Genomic DNA, 22,887 nt, shown 5'->3' on the forward strand with positions numbered 1-22,887 from the left:
GGGCTGTTGTAACACCTGCCCCAGCAGGATTTTAGAATTGCTATAGTCTGATGATTCTTTGAGCCTACAATTCTCCTTTCTGGATAGAATTGTGTGTTTGATTACCCCTCTTTGACCATTGTTTGCTGGATGTAAGGGGGCTTATAACTAGTGTTTTTAGTTCATAGGTTTCTTGATCTGGACTGGAGGTACTTTAAAGAAGTCTCAGGATAGTGGTCTTACATTCTAATTATATGAGACATTTATGACGTTTTCCAAGGGAGGATGAATGTATTTTGGCGTCCATAAAAGAAGGAAGTTTAACATTTGAACAAGAGGACAATTTGTGGCAGATGTATATTTTTCTCAATTATTTGCTGCTCTACTGTGGGAGAATTATACTTCCTGCTTTTTTCAAGTCAGGCTTTGTCGTATGACTTGATTTTTCTCCCTGCTGCAACAGAACGACATGCCCAAATGGGGACTGCACATTAAGCATGGGTCTCAGAATGAAGAGTGAGAAGAGAGGTGCCATCTACCTCATCTGATATGAAACACAAGTGAGAAATACATGTTTGTTGTAAGCCATTGGGATTTGGAGGTTGTAATTTCCTGAAGCATAATGTAGTAAAAACAGGTTAAAAGCATGACAGAACTATCTAGAACAGAGCCAAAAGCAGAACAACGTCTGTTGATGCCCACTTAGAAGGCTCTCTTCATGGCATCTCAACTCTTTCCATGAGTTAAGAGTATTTTTTGAAAGTTTCAAAGATGGTCACAATTTATAAAATACTGTTCGAACACACATGAGTATTAGAGCATTAAGATACTTGCCCAGTCCATCAAACTACGCTTAGGACACATCTACTCAGCCAACTTAAGTAGAAAATGGAGGCAATTGCATAACTAATTTAAGTTCTGGTGTCCCTGGGTTCAGTTATCTATGTATTTAAAGGTAAAGATATTTAAAAATCACTCATTTTTTAAAATTCTCTTGGGTTTTGGGCTTAGGTATAGATGCAGTGGTAAAATTTTCAGATTTCTACTAAAGCCAGTTTGAAGTATGGTAACTCTTGGAATGGAACACTAGATAAAAATGGCCTCTTTTCCCACTTGAGAACTGGGTCCAATAAAATCCTGACTAAATTAACTAGAAATCTTTGCACAAGGGTCCAAAGCCACAAAAAATTATTGCATGGAACAGTCTTGAATTATCATACATCACTGCCAACTGCTAAAAGTAATAACCACAGCACTATCATATTTTAGTGTCTATCTTGGAAGTATCATTTAATCACTTTTATCTCACATTTGGATTGTCTTGTTTTATAGAATTGCCTTAGCCACTTTTTCCCCCGCTATGAGCTAATGAGTCTAATGTACCACTTTCTGTGTTCTTAGGTAACTGCTGCTTAAATATATTCAGCTTCAATTGTCCTTTATTAAGGCAGAAGGTCTCTGCTCCATAGCTTAATCTGAAAACTCTTTTGGATGATACTATGTCTTTATAATAAACCTGCTGTGGACAGGCTGCCGCTTGACTCATAGAATGTTTTAACGCCGCAAAAGTAGCTGAATATATTCACTTTATTTTCCATCATTCTTATCCCTTCTCCTCTTAGTTTAAATGGTTTTTGTTGTTGTTGTTGTTGTTGTTGCTCAAAGGTAATTTTATTTTTCTTTGTCTTTCATGTTTTAAATTGTAACAAAATCTATTCAAGAATCCCTGGATGTCAAGAGAGGAGAGATTTTATGAATCACTTTCTAAATGAGCAGGAAAAAAGAAAAAGGTGGGGGGTAGGGGGGTGTATAAAAGAAAGGAAGAAGGGAAGGAAGGAAGGTAGGTAGGTAGATTGTGCCTCAGCAGCAGAAGGAGTTTGCCCTGGTGCTTGAGTATCGTATTTTAAAAATTGTGGCCCAAATGATAATGGTAAAAAGTCTACTGCACTGAGTCTCAGAGGCCCAGGTTCTTCTTTGGGGTTCTTGACTGGCTGTGAACATGACCAGGGACAAATATTTTCACCCTTCAATTCCCTTATCTACAAATTGAAGCCATTAGACCAGGGTACAGTTATCTCGATTTTCATTTGTGACCTACAATTCTAAAGGAATCACTTTAGGAAGAGGAGCTATTTGGTCTAAACAGGGTCTTATGCAGTGCATGTTTGAAGACACACATGGTCTTCGTGTGTATCAACAGTGTTGCTGTCAAAAGTGCCTAAAAGTTGAGGAGATGAAAAAGAAAATTTAACTACTTTCTAAGAGCAGAGCAATGTTTAATGTCCAAATGCTGCCAGCAGTACATTGCTACTCTTATTCTGTAACAGTTCAGCAACCCTTGTTGGGAACCTCTAAAATGACCTTTTCCTGCTTTCTTTTTAATTTTGTTTTTCTCAGACCTTGACTTGTCAGCCACCCAGCATGAAATGTAAGTTTTTTTCCATAAGACACTTTAAAGGAAATATACCCATTCTGAACATTTCTTGAAGAAAATGACCTCTTGCCTACAGTATTGCCAAGGCATTTGTGTTAAAGAAGTGTGCTTTTTACCGGGAGGCAATTTGGTGTATTTTGATTTATGCCCTTGACATGTTTTAAAGGTTAAGAAAATGTTCAGTGTATTTCTTCTTCTGGTGTTAGAAGAGTTGCTTCCTCAGATATGGCTGTTTAACGTTTACTACTCTTTAAAAATGATTAGAAAGCTGGGATCAGTAAAGGAACAGGTTTAGTGTTTGCACAAAGTATAATATGAAGAGAGCGGCTGCTGGCGCATATTCAGTGTTATTTGAAGCAAATTTTAGGGGAAGAGGGGGAAGGTGGGAGGTGCTTGAAAAGTCATTTCTCTTGTGGCTCTGTTTCTAGGGGGGCTGAATATCTTGTTCAGCACTCAGGAGATGAGAAAAAAGGAGTTAAAATAAGCATGCTGTAAGCCACAGCTTTATCAGGAATTTACACCTATTGCTTGTACAAATGAGAGCTGAAAGCTCCCAGAACAGAGGAGATTAAGTGAAAGCACTGCTCCTGCGTTTTAGCGGTAAATGATGAGTTTGATTGAAGTGATGTTGTTAAATTAACTGTGGCGTCTTGGATGCTAGGTCAAAGGTATTGTAAAGGTGAGGAGATAGAAGGTAGACTACACTCTGTCCCCTCGGGCTAACCCACTTCACGGAAGTGAACATGCTTTTCTATTTCTTCTTCCTTGGCCCTCATTTCCGTATCACGTAAAATGAAGGTGTTAGACTAGATGATTTTTAGGGTGACTTTTGTTACACTTCTCAGTTTTTGTTGTTGTTGTTGTTGTTTTGATTTCCCTATTTTTTCAGTTCTTTCAACCTCTAGAACTTTCTTGATATCCTACTTACTCATACTGGGAAAAGGGATCTAGTGAGTAGGACTTAATGTGCTGTTTTCCAGAGACATTTAATTATTTTTGGTCATTAGTTGTATATTTTATTTTTAATTTGACTTTGAGTACCACAGAATTTTATCATTATTGATTTATGTCAACATTCATTTAGATTTATTTACATTTTTATCACTTCTTTGCTCTTCACTCCTAGTACTTCAGGCTTTCCATCTGTGATTATATTTCTTCTGACTAAATTCCATCCTTCTTTGGAATTCCCATTAGCTAGGTTTTGCCTCAAATTTTAGTTGGAACATAGCTATTTATTTATTTATTTATTTAATATTTGTTTACTTATTTGACACAGAGAGAGAGGGAGAGAGAGAGACAGTGAGAGAGAACACAGGTAGGAGGAGTGAGACAGGGAGAAGCAGGTCTCCTGCTGAGCAGGGAGCCTGATATGGGGCTTGACCCCAGGACCTGGGATCATGACCTAAGCTGAAGGCAGACGCTCAATGACTGAGCCACCCAGGGACCCCGGAATGTAGTTTTTAGTTGGAACATAGTGAGTGGTCTGTTAAGATAAGCCATATTATTATCCAAATGTATATGATTTGTTTACTCATTTGCTAATTATCTATTGACTCCACTAAAATGTAAGCCCTAACAGGGTAGGAGTTTAAATTGCCATATTCCTCATTTTCCTCCATTGTCCGAGCAGTTGGGCAGACTGTTGGGGGAGCTCATTAAAGACTGAATGCCTGAATGAATTCACTCATCCACTCACTCATTCTTTCATTCCACACATGTTGAATGAGTATTGATTGTGGGTCAGACATTATGCTAGGCTTTGGGATTGCAAAGATAAATCATCCTCCATATCTGTACTCCCAGAGGTAACCTTCACGGGAAAAAGTTAAGCAAAGATAGAAGGGCAGCACGTGAGGCACGAGCTCCATCATGAAGCGTCATTGATAATTCCTGGGGACTGGTGATATGGAACAGAAAGATGCTTTTGAATAAGGGTCCTCTAAACAGCACTTCGTATTGCTGGTGTGTAAGATTGACCCAGGAGTTTGGCTTCTGGAAGTGATCTTGTGTAGGTGATACTGAGAAGGAGAAACCTGGTCATTTAGTTGTCCTAGATCTCATCAAATTTCTAAAGTGCAAGGAAGGTGAATTTGTGAATCAACAGGCATATTCCACTGAAACTAATGAGTTGGAAAAAATAGCCCAGAACAAAAAGAACTACTTTGTTGAAAGTGGCCATATTACACTCCACGGAGTAATGATCGTAGATGGCCATTACTTCGGTTATGATGAAGGTACTTAGAGTTACCATGGGCCTACAGAGACAGAACAGTATCCTTGAGAGTTTTCCTTTAAGGGCAGAGCACCTTACTGAACTTCCAACAGAAGGACCTCAAAAAATATTTTAAGTCAGGGTAGGGAAATAGGCATCATGGTCTAACAAAACAAGCAGTCTTTAGAATAAAGCAATTTGAATTCTAGATTCTCTCCTTCATAGCTCTGTGATACTGGGTAAAAGACTTAACCTTTCTGGGTATGTTTTCTTATCTTTAAGATGGGGATAAAAATACCTACTAGATTGTATTAAAACAGTGTACATAAAATAGTACATAGTAGGCCTTCATATTAATGCTAATTGATGGTGACAGTAAATGTGCACAGTTATGTAAAGGAATATGCAAATTAGCTTGTAACTCTTTTTTGCCTCTATATTTATCATCGTTGATGACTTCTGCCTCACATGCTAGCAGCTTTGGCTGCTTTAAAAGTCATCAGCCCAGGTAGGTCTGTAAACAAGCTACTCTACCCTGTTTATACTTAGGTTAATATATTGCTCCTCATGTGATTTTGTGTGAATAGATTTCAGGAATCATGGAAAAATCTCATCCATTGTCAAATCCTATCTTGGAGTTTGAAATACTTTCTCAAGGGCAAAGAACTCCCAACCCCTATCAGTCCCCAAAGTAAAGATAAGGCTTAAATATTATAGTCTTCCCAGAAATGTTTCTTTGCTCTCTCCTTTTTCCCCATTTGTCAGTCCACCATTTCCCCTGTACGGCTTCCAGACAAAATTAGTCAATCCTCTCTTTGTAGTTTGTCCACATTGCTTACTTACATTTATTATGATTTATTATCTATTATAAAATGCATGTAGATGTTACAGATATTGTTATGTGAAAAAATGTGAAATTGTTGAAATGTGATAATTCTACACTAGACTGCAAAGTCTTTGCAGGAAGAAACTATACTCAAAAAAACCTGGCAAAACTCCAGGTTCATTGGGTATAAATAATCAATTTCAAAGTTTTTGCTATAGGCTGATTTAGATAGCTGTAAAGTTTAGGAGAGGATGGAGAAATCATGAGGACATTTGAGAGTATGTGATTGGTGGATGGTGGGAATGAAAGGAGTGAGAAAAATTGTGCAAGGGAAGGACATAGCCATAACAGAAGACAAACATCACCAATATCCAGATTTGATGAGGACCTTTCTTCCTAAGAACATATTTACAATCTTAATTTTGCAATATCTTCAAGATATATAGTTATTTCCATACTCCCCCCCCCCCCCCGCCAATAGCTTGTTGGAATATTTTATGCACATAAAAATGTAGTTTTAGGTGGAAGAATCCCAATGCATTTAAAACCCAAATGCAAGAAAGCATGCCCCATGTCAATGAATTCATTTTGTAAATAGATGCTTATAATGACTTACAAGTAATTATAAAGTAATTGTATAAATTATTAAGTGATAATGAGTTAATATAGCATATATTTATAAGGGGTGAATTATTATTGAGCTTTTAAGAATACCAATGTTAATTACTGAAGGCTGTATTAGAGTTTAGGGGAAAACGGCTTTATTAATACATGCCTGAGGATATCAGAAGCAAGCGAATAGTATTAATCTACAACCCATTTGTGTCAGATACATGGTATTTCCCCTGATATACTGACCTTTTCTAAAAGGTAAATTAGGTTAGTTCAGCATAGTTTGTTATTTGGGCCGATTGATGACTGGGTTTTTTTTGGTGGGAGAGGGCAGAAATCTGGCAGGCATTATCAGTCACTGTAAGAAACTGACCCCCAAATACTTTTTCTCAACCATAAAAACCATGACCACACTTACCAACCTATGGGCTGATCTCATTTCTCATGATTCCCTCAGTTCTCAAAGATTACTGACTTTTATTTTATGATCAGTTTCCTGTGTTTTTATTGTCCTGGATGGAATTATTGTAGATTTGTACTTATGAATTCTTTAAAAATAGCTACCTACTTTTATTCCACTTATATTTACCAAAATTTGTACTCCAGTCCAAAATCCTTTATCTGACTTTGGAGACCGCCCAACCCTCATAAGCAAATTTGATGCACTTTTCCCATCTTTAACCATGATTCCTAAGTCTCAAGGAGGTTCCTCCCAAAGGAGATGCATCAGATTTAATACTCTAATAATTATTGCTTGTAAGACCATCTATACACTTTATTGAATCAGGAGTTAAAGTCTGGGAGAATAGATTTACAACTAGCAGTAAGGGAAATGCACATAACTAAAAAGCTTGTTTTAATTCAGTAGAAGCTTTTGTGCTAATGAAGGGAAAAGGTTGAGGACCTCTAGCCAAAACTGGATTTATAATTCACATATATTCATTTTGTTTTCTCCCCTCTATATCTGTGCTTATACAAAACTTCCCTGAACAGTGATAATTGAGATATAATTGAAAGATGAGTAGGAGTCAGGTGTCAACTAGGTGAGAAGTTGGAGAAGGCCATTTCAGGCAGGTGAAACCACATGCACAACCCATATGAAGCCCTAGTCGAGAGTGCCATTTTGCATTGGGGGCATCTAAAGGATAATAGGGCTAGTACAGACAGAAGGGAAGACTGTTGTGACTGATGGAGGTGTTCATGGAAGAGTGACAATGGAAGAATATGGGGCTATCAGGCAAGGATTCTGCTGGGCTGTGAGGGGCTGTGTGTAAAATGCCAATGGACTTAGATTTTGTCCAAAAGTCTTGATAAGCATTATGCTCCCAGGCAGAGCACTCTTATTTTAGAATGATCACCCTGGGGATAGCATGAAGGAGCTGGAGTCAGGAGAATACCAAGGTCAGGGATGTTCATTAGAAGGCAAATATAAGAGTCCAGAGGAAAGATGACAGGAGCCTGACCCACTATGGAGAAATGAGGAGAATGTGCTCTTGTGGGGCTCTGGAAAGTTCTAGGTTACCAAAGAAAATAGCTGTGGTATTTAGCCTAAAAGAGTATAAATAAGTCACAAAAAGAAAGAAAGAAAAGGAGTATATATTTTTTTTTCTAAATTCCTTCTTTTATTTGGATATCTTACTTTTTCTTCCCAAATTCTTGTGCCCACTCATAATGGCACCCAGTGGGGTGTAGTGACAATTGACACCTCTCCTTCAGTGTAGAAGACCACCTTCTACAGGGAGTCTTCTTGTCTATGGACACAACAATTTAGAGCATAATTGCATCACATGCCTGTACTGGGACTATTTTGAATGGTAGTCTTTCATTACTGCAGAATAAAAGTGACCCAAAGGGTTTGGGAGGTAGGAAAACAATAAATGAAATAAGATGGGATTGGGAGGGAGACAAACCATAAGAGACTCTTAATCTCACAAAACAAACAGGGTGGCTGGAGGGGAGAGGGGTAGGGAGAGGGTGTTTGGGTTATGGACATTGGGGAAGGTATGTACTATGGTGAGTGCTGTGAAGTGTGTAAACCTGGCGATTCACAGACCTGTACCCCTGGGGCTAATAATACATTATATGTTCATAAAATTTTTTTAAAAAAATTATTTAAAAAAAAAGTGACCCAAACAAAGTGAGTGAGAATAAATGTGTTCAGGTGTTATAAGTCTTGTTACTTTATTCTCAGACCACCCAAAGCTGGATTGGGCAGTTAAAATCTGTAAAGGCACAAGTAGAGGGTAATTAGTAAGTGTTGGAAAACACACTGAGACCATCCAAAGACAGAATCCTGACTTCCTGGACTGGTGTGGTAGCCCCAGGAAGAGGAGCAGGTGCCTTTTAGTGAAAAGAATGAAATTTCTTCTTGAAGACACCAGTGGTAGGAACATTACCTTGCTTTCACCTTTCATCTCGCCCAAAGGAGTGAAGGGAATCCACAGGAGGTGAGAAGAGCATAAGGGCCAGCCTAAGATCAGGCCAGAAGTCCTCCGCAGCCAGACTGTTCTCAGGAGAGGGGAAGTAGGGACGTTTTAAAGTCCATAGAAAAGAAAAAACCTACTTTTTAAAATTCCCGTTTCAGAAAATTAAAAACCTGGTGGGCACGTGTATTAGCTGTGCATCTTTATCATTCGCAACAGTGTCTTTATAATTCAGTATCTTTCTCCGTGCTGATATTCTAGTCTTCTGCTTTCTAGGGTGTTCTATAAAAGGGCGTGTGATTTTACATATACATATAAACAACCCTGTGCCAATACAGACGGCACCAGGGCCTCGAATGGGCCAGGTAGGGGATTGCCCACAGGCAGCGCAAGCCGTGTCATCAGAGGTGTTCGTGAGGGACAGAAGCCCAGAGCTTAGACCTGGGAACTATGTCAGTGCCAAGTACCATGACGTAGCAAATTAAAATATGTTTAGAAAGGGAACATTGAGATGATTTGAAGGGAATGTTTTCAGATGGAGCCTCTGAAAGAAGTGTCATGTTAGGAGACTTTTCTTATTAATTCTGGGTTTATGGACAGGGGTGACCTGCAGTTGACAGGCACAGGGTATGTTTGGAGTGCAGTGGCAATTTTCCCTGTTTGGCAGGAATAAACAAACATTTAGGATAGTAGTTTTCCAAGTGTGGTCTCTGGACCAGCAGCATCAGCATCACCTGGAAACATATTAGAAATGCAAATTATTGGACCTTTTTCCACATCTATTGAGTCAGAAACTAGGGGAAGGGAACTAGAAATGTATTTTAATAAGACTTCCTAATGTAAGAGGGTACAGAAATGAGAAGTATGAAAGGGGACAGAGGAAGGTATGGGCTGAGAAAAGTTGATTTGTCTCTTGTAGGTGTAAGTGGCAACCACTAGGTGTCTTAAAGGTATAAGTGACATTGACTTCCCTTCTAATTCCATGAAGGGTGGAAGAGGATATAGTAGGAATCCTAGCCCACCAATCCCAAGGTTGGTAAAATAGTATAATGGATTGTCTTCCTTAAATCAAGATGGTACCTACTCTGTTACTTTCTTCCTACAGTTCTAATGCTAACCATGACTAATTGAACAAAAAGCCTGTTAACATTGATTTAGTTAGAGCTCAACCGCCACTGACTAGTATGATCACTTTGGATGTGGAGGCCACAGAACTCTTAGGGATGAGACAACTTTCAAATCTTCTTGGCCAAAGAAACCCGATAGTTCCCAACTCTTGCTCCCTTGCCCTTCTGAAGCTGTTCAAATAGCATATGGGGCTTAAGTAAGATTTTTCAAATTACTATTTGAATGATATTAACTTGGAATATTTTCTTCTAACCCCCAAAGATTTAATTTTTAAAGATGCTGCTTGATCATTAGCAAAATTGGTGTCCTCATTAATAATCTGAGCTGCCAACATCCACGTCCTGGTTACCTCTGTGCTCTGCTATTTACAAGCTGGTTGCAAGGAGCTCTCGCAAGTCATTGCATAATAATCAATTTGCTTTGCTTTCCTTCTAGATTCATTAAATTGTCTTGATGCCCATTAAGCATGCATTTCTCATCAACTAAGTGGTTTAAAATCAGGACCTTTGAAACACTTCTAATTAGCTGTGTAAAGTTTAGAACAAAGTTAACAGGGACCCCAAAAGGCTGTTGTTTGGAGTTTCAGGCCACAAATTGCTAGCTGCCAAGTAATGCAAAATCAAGAGTATAGTTTTTTTTTCCCTGAAGATCTCTTTGAAAAACCAAGATAAAAGAAAGTGCATTATTTACAGTAGTTGTCACATTTGTGGCTAATAATTGTTAATTAGGTTAACTCAGTTGCATAAGAAATGTGTTGCTTCACTTGGAGAGTGATGAGTGGGTTGCAAACCTTATAGGCCTTTTCTGAGACTTGAGCCAAGGAGGGCTAACATCTAAAAGATTGTTAAAGTACTCTAGAGTGGAAAACATTTTTTTTTTTCCCCTTGGAGGATATTAAATGTAAAATTAACTCTTACCTAGCTCTAGGAATGGAAGGGTCTTAGCAAGGCCACCCTAAAGGTCTTCACAGGGCCTGTTGAGAAAATAGATGATCTCCTAGAGGGGTCATCTTATATTAGCAGAGGTTGTCCGACCTTGGCTGTGCATTGAAATCACTTGGAGAACTTCGAATAAATGGTGATAGCCGGACCCCACCCCATATTGATAAATAGACATCTATGCTGGTAGTGTAGCCAAAGTGTGCCTATCTTTAAGAAGCTCCTCAGATGATTTAATGGACAGTGGTTGTTGAGCACTACTGTCTTAGAATCTGCTAGTCATCATTCTGGTTCCCAAGGAAGAAATATTTGGCCTATTTGAAATAAAAGGATGCCCCCTCCACTTCCTACTCATTAGAGAATAAATCTTCCTCTATTTCTTTTCCAGAGCAGTAGCACAGATTATCCAAAAGTCACTTACGTGTTTTATTGATTGCTTTATTAAATCTTCAAAATTGTCATCGAGTTGAACTTTGCATTAATAAATAATAAAGTTGGTTTGTATTCATACCAATCCCATAAGCATTCATGGACTAAGCATAGAGATGCATTTTTGGGGGGAGGAGAGGTAGAAGCTGCTGACCTAAAAATAGACCTTCAAAACATAGAACAGCTAGGGAGTTGAGAGTTGGCTCAAAGATAAATTTTGAGCCCCATAGATTTTCCTTAGTACCTTTGGGCTCTGGAGAGTTCATGTAGAAGCATGACCCATACAGGTGAATTAGACAGAGGCCAACACATGACACATCAGGGCTCTACATGGCTTTCAGCTATGGCCTCAGGTACTACATACTATGATAAGTCCAGTGGAATTCCCTAACCTTGATAGACTGGACTTGGAATTAAATATTTCATATCATTTCTTCATATACTATAAATGTAAAAAAAAAAAATCAGGAGTTTCAAACTGACAACTGCCCTATATTTGACCAGCTTAGAGTTTTAAAGCCTTACATTAATGGAATTTTTTGAGTGTCAGGGTCCTGTGAAACAAGAGCCAAAGAAGATTTGATATTCATCTATTTTGGACAAAGTGATTTATGGGGAATCGGTCTTCCAATCACATTTTCTCCTTGACAGGGCAAACAGAGCAACATCTCACGCTCTGTCTCCCTTTCAAATCTACCAAATGTATTTCTTAAGACTTGGACAAATTTATCATTAATAAATACTTGGGGGCATGTTTTTATGTCTTCTTAAAGACAATTAATTATTACTTGTCTCCTCCTTTAGGTTACAAGTCCGGGTAGAGAAGAACCACTTATCCTTCTTTGATATGTCCCTCATTACATGCAGTACCTTATTAGACATATCATGGTGTTTAAACAGATGCAGGGGACAAGGGGTACTATTGGAAGACACATAGAGTGTGTGTGTTACACATACATAAACATGTGATCTGTACATACATAAATGGAGGGGTGTTGAGGGGAAGAACTGCAGGTCCTTTTTAGCATTTTATGAATCTGACCATTGCCCTTGCTAGAAGGTATGTCACCAAGTGCAGAAACAAATACCATGGACAGAAGAATATGGATGTTCTCAGTGCTTCAGATGACATAACTTCACACATTTACTGCCAGACGGGAAGTGAGTGCCCCAAAATAACATCTGGTAATGAATATTTAAAAAAAAAGAATGAGATAAAAGTTAGCAAAGGCAATTTAAAAAAAAAAATTTTTTCTTGCTTTAGGCCTTGGTTCAAACTAATTTCACTGTGTCCTCTATAGCTTCTTATGATGTAGAATTTTATTTTCTGGGGAATTACAGACTCTAGAAGAGCATATTAAACAATTATTCTTATCACTGAAGGCTGTTCTTTGACAGGTATGCTCAGAGGCTAAAGAGAAACACCCTTCCCTGGAGGAAATGGGAAATAAGGGGAACAAATTCAAGATATAATTCTAAATGTGTTACATACAATCTACCTACACTAGAAAAAGGTGATGAATAATTCAGGAAAAAATAAAGTACAAATTTGAAACCCTTTCTGAGCATACTAGCAATCTTAGAAAAAGAGATAAGTAGACTTGGACAAGACTTTAAAGCTAGATCATTGGATGTCGGTTGAGAATTCAGTATTATTTTTTCTGAGTAGTTTGGCTGGTTCCAGTCTAGACTGGGCATGGCTGAAAAATGAGGGGAGAATGGGTACATGATGAGATACAGTGACCTATAGCAGTGCAAGGCACATTTCTTCCTTTGTGCACTAATAGGGGAATTTCTGATTACTGTTTTTATTTTAGTCATGCTGGTATTTACCTAGAGACCTCTGGTAGGATCGCATCCTTAGCTTCCAGACTTGTCTAAACCTGACCAATCAGGTGGAAAAGATAATAACCAGATAGGTCCAGCATCAGAAATCAATTCTGCTTGTTCTGGTGGTGCTTTGACATTCCGGTTTCTAGTCTCTGCTTGTATGCGAGGCTTTGGAACTGGTGTGCTTTTTGTCTTAGCAATGGATCATGCCTACCAGAGAGACCCCACTAACATTCATTAAATTCCTCCTACTTAGCTTTATTATAACTCATATATTCCCCAATCAGAAATTATTCCTCTCTACCCATGACCAACCATGACTTTTTTTCTTTTTGTCTTTCTCCTCAAATTCAGTGATCTGTGAGAATCTCAGGCTACCTTCATTCTCCTGGATTTTTCCAGATTTGTGATGGTTTGAGACTTCCCCTCTTCTTCCATCATCATTTGGGCAGGTTGGAATTATTAAGAGGTTGGCTGGGACTCCGTGAGTCAGAAAGTTGAAGGTTTGGGGAACGTGTTGGCTGTTTTCTCCAATCCTAACCTCTATTAGCCAATTGGAAATTGCATTTCAGATGTCTTGGCTGAGGTGACTTCAGAAATCACTATCACTTAAGTTTATTTCAGCTACCATAAAATGGGCAACTGAGACAGAAGTATTCTCCCAGAATACCTCTGTCATGAAATCATGTGCCAAGATTGTTTGCCTTTAATAAAAATTTAAAATGATCTGTGTGTGTTTGGAAAGCCATTTTAATGACTCTTTCCTGGATGGATAATATTTTTCTGAGGTTGGGAGAGGAGAGTCTGTATGCAGGGATGAACAAATTGGTTGCCATCTTATGCTAATTCTCATTGAGAGTGGGAGCATATTTTAAGGAGAAAAATACTAAAGTTAAAATTTAAAGAACCAATAAAAACAAATGTGGTCTCCTTTGTATCTTAGAGAAATGTGTATTTTGGTGCTATGGGGAAACACCCTCTTACTATTGTGATTTTAAAGACTCTACTTTCTGATGAGTTGTGCTCTGAGAGCTCATTTGTAACTTGGATTTTGATGTTTGATGAATATAACAGTTGTGTAAATAACAGGTCCCCTGACCTATCCACATGAATCCGTTGAATTCACAGAGTAGTTGAAATATTGCATACTTGCAACACATTAAAATCTTCAGTGTTGGTTTTTGAGAAGAGTAAATTTAATTTAAAACCAAACTGGGGGAGACGCCTGGGTGGCTCAGTTGGTTGGACGACTGCCTTCGGCTCAGGTCATGATCCTGGAGTCCTGGGATCGAGTCCCACATTGGGCTCCCAGCTCCATGGGGAGTCTGCTTCTCCCTCTGACCTTCTCCTCGCTCATGCTCTCTCTCACTGTCTCTCTCTCAAATAAATAAATAAAAATCTTTATAAAAAATAAAAAAATAAAACCAAACTGGGAAATAGATGGAGACTTTTTAAAAACTCTAGAAGGACTTAAGCTCAAGGGAACTTAGAGCTCCCTCTTTTTTTTTAAAAGTAATTTTCATATGACTTCTCTTTTCTTTTATTTGGATAGTTTTCTACTTTTTTTTCTTTCCAAATAAGATATGATTAAGATCATTTCTTGTTTTTGGTTTCCTTTGGAAGAATGTGGGGTGGAGAGGAGATAGAGAATTGGAAGAAAGATTTTTCCTGTGGTAACTTTAAAGTATTAAAGAGATTATAAAAATAGTAAGAACAAATAGGTAAGAAAAGGAATTTTTGAGATTTTATCTATATTGGCAAAAGGGAAAAAAAAAAAGCTAAGTTGGCTGTACAGGTCTTGCTTTGTGTGGTTCTGATATGCATGGATTAAAGTTACCACACTGGTGTTTAGTAACACCAGTCCTGAAAATACAGTTCAAGTATTAATTACCCCAAGGTATTAACTGTACGTAATTGTGTAAAGAACAAACTTTGCTGGTTCAGTGCACAGATTACTAAGTAAATAACAGAGGACCTCATGGTAAGTGGCCAATTACTCGTTTCTTTCAAATTCCGTGGTGGTTGTCACCACACACCTATTATTCATCTATGCACAGACAGCAAGGCCTGTGGTCATGTTGTGTCTCTGTCTTCCAGTGATAAATCCACTTGCCATTTCACAAAAATGGATAATCAGAAGAAAAAAGTAGCCCACAAAGGTGACGGTGCAGTAAACAAAGAGAAAGTGATAGTGCTGGAAGAGCAATTCAAATTGAACTTACATGGAGTTATAGAACAAAGAGCTGACTTTGGGACTGTTGACACTGCAGTCATGTGAAAGACTGACATACAGCCCAAGAAACTGAGTGAGGGCAGACTTACCAATGTAAAGTGGTGCAAGGAAAAGGAGAAGGTGTCCTAAACAAAGTAATCCCAGTAAAAACCTGGAAATTAAAGAAAATCTCGGAGATATTTCATAGCATTGAAATTGAAGAGTGAAGATGTTAGAAGCCAATCTAACTCAGAATATGACAATTTGTCAAGATAAAGGACGTTCACTCTATATTGTAAGTTACACAGTGAGAGAGGGAAGCCCTGCTCAAAGGACTCTTCATAAGTTTTTTTAAAAAGAAATAAATGCTGTCATTCTCAGTGTCTCTAATGTTTTAAATTACAGTATGCTAGATAAATACTAGTTTTTACTATTTTTTCATCACTTTATACATTTATATTTGACAGTAGGTTTCTTATATTATGACAAAAATTTTTAAAGATCACAGAACAATTCCAATTTTCTTAAATATTGAAGATCTGTTTGCCCAGTTGTTTTTATGGTCCTGGACTACCATGCAAAGCGAGGACTGCCAGTATTCTCATTAAAGAAAAAGAGATACTGAGTCAGATCTTTTACTGTGCACAAATGAAATGAGAACATTGGTTCAAGACAATTTGACTGGTAGTCTTGAGTACCCTGGAAACCTTTGCATAGAGCAAGACAGGAAAAAATCTTTTTGTTCCTTTTTCTGCTTCTATTCTGGCCAGATCATGTACTCCCACCTATTTTACACATTAAAACACATTTTACACATCACTCAGAATATTGTCCTTGTAAAGGACAAGGAATTAATGATCTCTATTTGAACAGATAAAATCTAAGGAAGGGCTAGGTGAGAATGACCAGATGAAGCTATCATGTGCATATTTCAGATCACTGGCACTAGACATCTTGGTTCCAAGGCCCTTTGGTCTAAGGAGTAACACCTGGACTCTTGTCTTTGCTCTCACTGGTTCCTGGATGTCTGAGAAGACACATACACCAGATCACCATCTTCAATAATCACCCCGCCCCCGCCAGAACCTGAACAAAAATGAGTTCTCTCCTTTCCTTGAGTCTCCCAGACTCTCTTTACCTGCACTTTATGCTTTCAGTAAGCTCGGCCTTCACCTCCTGCTGGCCTACATTTGATTTCTGTCCTATGCAATGAAGCCATGGACCCTCTTGGCTGGTCCTATGACCTATGACCTATGACCTCTGACCCTCTGGGTCCTTGAACTTGACCTGTAGGAATCAAGAGGACATAAACAAATTAGAGTCCGGAATTGGACTCTACTCGGAACCAACAGAAAAAAACAAAAAAGGCAGTCTAACTTTAATCAAGTTTTTAGTGCCTTGGAATCATAGACACTTAGATTGGAAAAAGGGTATTATCTGGTTGCAGTTTACAGATGTTGAAACTAGGGCTTACACAGGTTTTAAGTGCAGTGACATACCTGAACCCACATAGTTGGGTAGTTACAAGGGTTAGAAAGAACTAGGATCTCTTGATTTCTGGTCTACCTCTTTCTTTGGTGAAATAAAAGCAGAGTATGTCCTTTATGAGACCACCATGGAAGATTTGGGGGAGGTATCTCCTTGTTCACTGCATGTTTCCTATAGATAAAAATAACTATATTGAAAGTGCAAGCTCGCAGTGAATTCCTCTGTTTCCTTTTAATTCTTTAGTGGTGTGTATGTGTGTGTGTGTGTATATGTGTGTGTGTGTGTGTGTGTGTGTGTGTTTACTCACCTAGGAGAGTGTCTCAGAAGAGCATTTGAAGTAGGACCGGCTTTACCTTGACACTGTTAAATCAAGATCTTTTTCAAGGTAATTTCTTAAAAGCTATTTAAGTTTCTCACTAGATAAATACCATCTATTCACCCACTAATTCCTGAGCTTTTCCTTTGCTTGATTGCCTATTTAGTTTGTGTAATTTAATATTTTGGTGTCATATTTGTCTTAACTTTTCACTTTTCTTCTTACTAGAGGTAAGATAAAGAAGAGGTGGATAAAGAAGAAAGATTTGTAAATCTTTCTAGCTTGAAATTGTTGTACCTTTCTGTTTCTCTTTGAAATTAAATGATTTGAGGTGAATAAGGGTTGTTCATACATATTTGGAGTTTGACTTTTTGAAATTCAGTGCCAAATCACATGTTGAAATTTCTCATGAATTCAATAATACAGTTCAACAAACACACATCCTATTACCCTCCTTTGTTCTTTATAGTGTGTATCACTCTATGAAGTTATTCTTTATAATGGCTATTTACTTGGTTGTTTTGGTTTTCTTTACTAATATCTAAGCTCATCTTGTCTCTCTTGTTTACAAGATCTTAGGTTAGCGCCCAGGATATAGTGGGGCATCCAATACTTATGGAATAATTGATAGTTAATAGAAGTACCAATTACAATATAAACAATACTTAATAACATACATAAATAATAAGGACTGTGAAAAGTATTGGGGGACACAATGATGAATAGAAAAAATAATAAGGATCATGACCAGTATTGCGGCATACAATGATGAAGCTTACTTACTTGAGCTGCAGGAGCTCCAATCTAGTCAAAGGTGGGAGTCACACATGAAATAATCTCCATTGCAGTTAACAAGAAAAATAGAAGAGCATGTTAAAAAAGCAAACAAACTGCAGTGGGGTGGGGGAAATGACCAGCAAGGTGTGAACTTCATTTTGAAGGAGGGCCAGTGGCTCACTGCAGACAAAGGAGAGGAGAGAAGAAAGAAAACCCCCAAGGAAGGGAAGAGCAAGTGTGAAAACAAAAACACAAAAGAACAAGACATTCCCAGAGAACTAGCAGTGCCATGTGGTATTGCCCGAGCAGGAGGTGGGAAATGGCTGCAAATGCCAACAAAGCAAAGGGCAGTTCAGCCAATGAAAGAGCAAGTCAGAGCATCAGCTAATAACTTCCCACTTTCTTCTCCTACATGCTAGTGTTATGGTCATAAAGAAGTATAAGGCATGAATTTTGCAACAACAGTTTAGCTGGGAGACCTGAGATGAAGCTAAAAAAATATAAATAATAGTACAAATTATCATATTCAGTGTGTCAAAGGGTCTTCTCTCCATGCCTGTGCTTTTCCCTCTGCTTTGCTCATCTGTCTCGGCCTAGCCCATTCCCCTTTTTTTTCAAGATTCCACTGGGCCCTTTCCTCCTTTGGGAACCCACTTGTCCACATTGACTGAATATCCCATCTCTGCCCAGTAGTGCCCCATTCCTCTTCACTTACCACGGCACTCCTTGGGCTTACTCCCGGAAGTAGTTTCACATACACCCTTGTCCAGCCATGAGATGTCTTCCTGAAAGAGTCACTTCAGCACCTCAGCTATATGGGTTCATAAAGCAAAATCTCTAAGGACTACATTCTCAGTATTTTGTGAGGGAAATTCTGTTGTTGTTTTGTTCTCTTCAGATTCTCTCAAATCATTACTTCAAGTGTCTTAGACATGTTTCCTTCCACTTACTAAATGTACAGTGAGTTCTTCCAAGTCATGGGTAGATCTTTGATGGATCTTATAGTATCATTAGTATCAAAACCCCTTTGCCTGCTACTTTTTAGTGTCCGTTCTCTGGACTGTTTCCTAGAAAGCACTTCTTTGAAGACATTTCAGTGGGGCATTTTTCTGTGTGTGTGTGTGTGTGTGTGTATGTGTGTGTACACTTACGTGTGACTGGCTTAGTGCCATTATTTGTATAACTGTGGTCAACCATTATGGGTTAAATCTGTTGTGTGTTACAAAAAAGTAAATGATAAAAAGTCCCAGTGGTGTGAATAGCACGCTGTAAAACAAACTCACTGGAGATAGCAAAGTAGAGTTCTCTGACTGAGAGCAGAGATAGTATGGTTTGTTTATGTTTATTGGTCTGGGATTAGGCAGTTTTGTCTCCCTAATTCTCATTGGCTGAGAATATTCAGTAATACTCAGGTATTATAACACTATAAAAAGTGTTTTATGATACCTTACAGAATATATACTTTTATTGTAGGGAAATAATTGAGTTAAATGGTGTTAGGCATTAAGCTATATATCTGGCATATTAGTTTTCTTTTGCTATTATAGCAAATTATGGCAAACTTAGTGGCTGAAAACAACACAGATTTATTCTCTTATAGTTTTGGAGAATGGAAATCTGAAATGGATCTCGGTTGACTAAAACAAAGATGTCAGCAGGGCGGCATTTTTTGGAGGCTCTAGGGGAGACTCTTTCCTTGACTGGCTTTTTCAGTTTCTAGTTGCTGCTTTCATTCATTAGCTCGTTGGCCTCTTTTTCAAATCTAGCAGCACAGCATCTTCACATCTTTCTTGGACCCTGACTTCCTTTTCTGACTGTCTCTTCCACTTTAAAGAATACCTGTAATTACATTGGGCCATCTAAATAATCCAAGATAATATCTTTAAGTTTGGTTTATTAGCAATTCTCACAGCCTTTATTCTCTCTTGTCATGTAGCATAACATGTTCATCAGTTCTGGGGGGTTACAATGTGGGCATGTTTAGTGAGGGAGAGCTTTACCACATCTAGTTACTCATCTGTCTCTCCATTAGAGAGTGGCTGAGGGTGGTGATTTCCCTGCTTCAGCTTTGCATATTGGCTCACTCTCTTAGGAGGTACCAAGAAGTAGGCTGCAAGAATTCAGAGGAGGGAGCCATCCCTCAGAATGTGTAGTATGGAAGAAGGCATCTTCAAGGAAATGAGGTTTCATTTGGGCCTTGAAGAACAAACATGATTATGAGAACAAGGATATGGTCTAAGGAGGGAGGACAGAGGGAGAAGAGGTACAGAAGAAAAAATATGAAAGGCCTGTTTATAGAACTGTGAGTAGAGTAGGGAGAGAAATTTATTTGCCAATGAAGCAGGGCTTTCACTAAAGAAGCAATGTTGTAGGATGTAAATGACATTTGCAATTACTTTTCTATTTCTTCTTCATGGCTGATTGAGTCTCGATACTGTTGGGGTTATGGGAGATGCTAGGGAATGAAGCATATTCTGGCTCAACAACTGAGCCTTTATGAGTCCCTTATTTCACAGGGGAGTGGTGAGGTAGGGAAAGGCAGAGTCAGGGAAAGTTTGTCCTTAGCCACGGACTCCACTAGGAGTCTAAATGTTGGCATTTTTTGGTTGCCATTTTTTCTTTCCCCGACTTCCAGAACAGTCACCGATGAACATCCATTTTTATCTCCAACCAATCTGTGATCAGTAGGGCAAGACACATAGCCTGATGCAGGCTCATGCACCGTGGTGGAGGCTACTGACAAGATAGTCCTGTGTTTGCTAAAGAAGAGACAGAACCTTCAGAATATGGAGTCTTTTAAGTAAAAACTCAAGGTCAGCGTGGGAATCATTTGCCTGTAATCATATAAGGCCCATTCCTTCTTTTTTTTTTAAAGATTTTATTTATTTATTTGACAGAGATCACAGGTAGGCAGAGAGGCAGGCAGAGAGAGAGAGAGGAGGAAGCAGCCCCCTGCTGAGCAGAGAGCCCGATGCGGGGCTCGATCCCAAGACCCCGAGATCATGACCCGAGCCGAAGGCAGAGGCCTAACCCTCTGAGCCACCCAGGTGCCCCAGGCCCATTCCTTCTTTTACTTCCTTTTCCTCTGATCACTACAATAGTTTTATAGTATTTCTCCCTGCCTCCCTGCCCATTTGTTGCCAGTAGCCAAAGTTATCTTTCTGAACGGTGTGTGAGATCATTTCATGTTACGTTTTAATACCATTCAATGGCTCCCCTCTATCCTAAGCATAAAGTCTAAATTCTTTATAAGTGCTTTCCATGAGTAGCTAGCTACTTAGCATCAACTCTTATCATTCCCACCACCTACTGTCCACCTGCAAATTCCACTAAGTGTGGAATACCCCCGTTTGTCCAAGAAATAGTCATTGAGAATCCGCTTTGTGCCTTTACATGAACTTCTGAATTTCAGTAAATTTCATCTAAGAAGTATCTATTTGACACTTGCTGGGTACCTTTGCCTGTGGTCCCTAATGCTGAGGAATACCCATGTGTTACTTATTGGCCTGGTAAAGACAACTTTGGTTGGAGCCTTAGCTAAGGCTTGACTCAGGCAGGATGTACCTTAGTTAGTGAACAGGACCAGAGCGTTATTTTTAGGAGCAGCCATGAAGGGAAGAAATGTCATCAGAAGAGTAGATGGCTCGTGTAATTTTGCCTGGATCAGCTATAACCTCTGTCTTGATGATCCTGGTCATGTCTTCAGCTACTAAACCCTGGTTCCAAGCCAGTTACAGAATTCTAGGTTGGCTCTGACTTTTTTTTCCCCTATCTTAGAGTCTGAGTCCCTGAACATCTTCTTTCTATTCAGTCTCCTTTCATGAGTCTGGAAGCTTCAGCTTTAGGGCACTTAAAACACAGAATACCTGAGTGTGATTTTTGAACACTGAACATAATTCCCTATGCTGGTAGGGCACATGATCCTTCCAAATCTCTCCACATCCTCCTGTGGAGTGGAACTTTATTTAAAGTCTAAATACGAATATGATTGCTCACCTAAGAGTGATTTTCCTGTGAGTTCAGGGTGATATTTTGGCACTGATCTTTCTTAAACAGGTGGAAATATGAGCCATACTGCTCACCTTGGCTGATCTGAGCCACGTAAGTATTTCCTAACTCATATCCACACAAAGGGGCATTCAGAGGCTGCAGTAGTTTGAGCTTGGCCGGACCTATTAATGTGGTCAGCTTATTTGTTCTGATGGTTTGTCTTGGCTTCCTTCCTTAAAGAGGGAATTTCTTTACAATTTTTATAATCTTTCTTTGCCTCCTCATTAATCTAATATCTCCAGACTCAGCAACCCTTCAGTAAGTGTGACTTCTGCAACCACCCTCCCTGCATCTTAGCAGATCGTCTGGCAAATGACAAGTTTGAAGGAAGATGCTAAGTTTAGAAGGACTTTCTTTCCCATTAGGCAGGTGTCAAATGAGCTGGCAGACTGGGTTCTCTCCATTGAGGGTAGTCTTCCAATAAGGGCAGTCAGGATTCTTTCGTTGAGCTTCTGCAGGTATAAGTGAGGGCTGGCAGTCCTCTCTCAACCAAAATAAAGGGAATCATTTGAGACTTTCTGGTTAGGTTTCCTCCAGGGTTCCTGGCATGGACAGGATTAGGTCTAGCCACAACTAGGAACATGGTCAGTTCCTTCTTGTGTAAATTATCTATAGCAGGTGCCTAATATTTTTCCTGAATGCATCTCCCTTCTTGTAATAACAAGTTTGATAATTCTTTGAGGAATCACATGCTGCACAATTTCAATACAAGTAGGCATGCCAAACTCAACATCCATCCCAAACATTCTTTATTATCCAAAGAGTGTGTTTATGACACTAAACACTATGCTTTATCATTGATACATGTGGATTGATGTTTCTTTCACTAGATAGGTTCTACCAATCATACTGTGTTACTGAACCCCAGCATGGGGATCTGGAATTTCTTAAGTATCTGCACTGGGAGTTACTTGCTCCTGCTGGGACAGAATGAAGCTTGCAGTTGCTGGAGGCCAGTTAAGGATGGCGAGCAATACCAACATTGTTAATAACAGCTATCACTCAAGTGGTCAGCTAGATTAATGTAGTGTATATAGCTATGGGTTATAAAGACTGTATTTGGTTATGAATAATTTAAAACATTTCCTAGAACTTGGGGTAGATTTTTGGCCCAAGCTATTGCAATACAACTTTTATTAGTGTTCTTCCATATGCAAAAATTAGTTCATGCTCTCCTCAAAGGGCTGTATAGCCTGGTAAGACAAAGGCTACTTTATTACTGAATGCAGC

At 38.9% G+C, this 22,887-nt stretch overlaps 1 long non-coding RNA gene across 1 annotated transcript in view; it reads left to right on the top strand.

Moving 5' to 3' along the window:
• Nucleotides 1-13,508, top strand: part of LOC125096167 (uncharacterized) — a 66,722-nt gene extending 53,214 nt beyond the window's left edge. Inside the window, exons 2-4 of the long non-coding RNA XR_007126089.1 lie at nt 260-539; nt 9,409-9,521; nt 13,169-13,508. This is a non-coding gene — a long non-coding RNA (uncharacterized LOC125096167). The remainder of the gene's footprint in view (nt 1-259; nt 540-9,408; nt 9,522-13,168) is intronic.
• The last annotated feature ends 9,379 nt before the right edge of the window (nt 13,509-22,887 follow it).

Source organism: Lutra lutra, chromosome 3 (assembly GCF_902655055.1).
Source record: "Lutra lutra chromosome 3, mLutLut1.2, whole genome shotgun sequence".
NCBI lineage: Eukaryota > Metazoa > Chordata > Mammalia > Carnivora > Mustelidae > Lutra > Lutra lutra.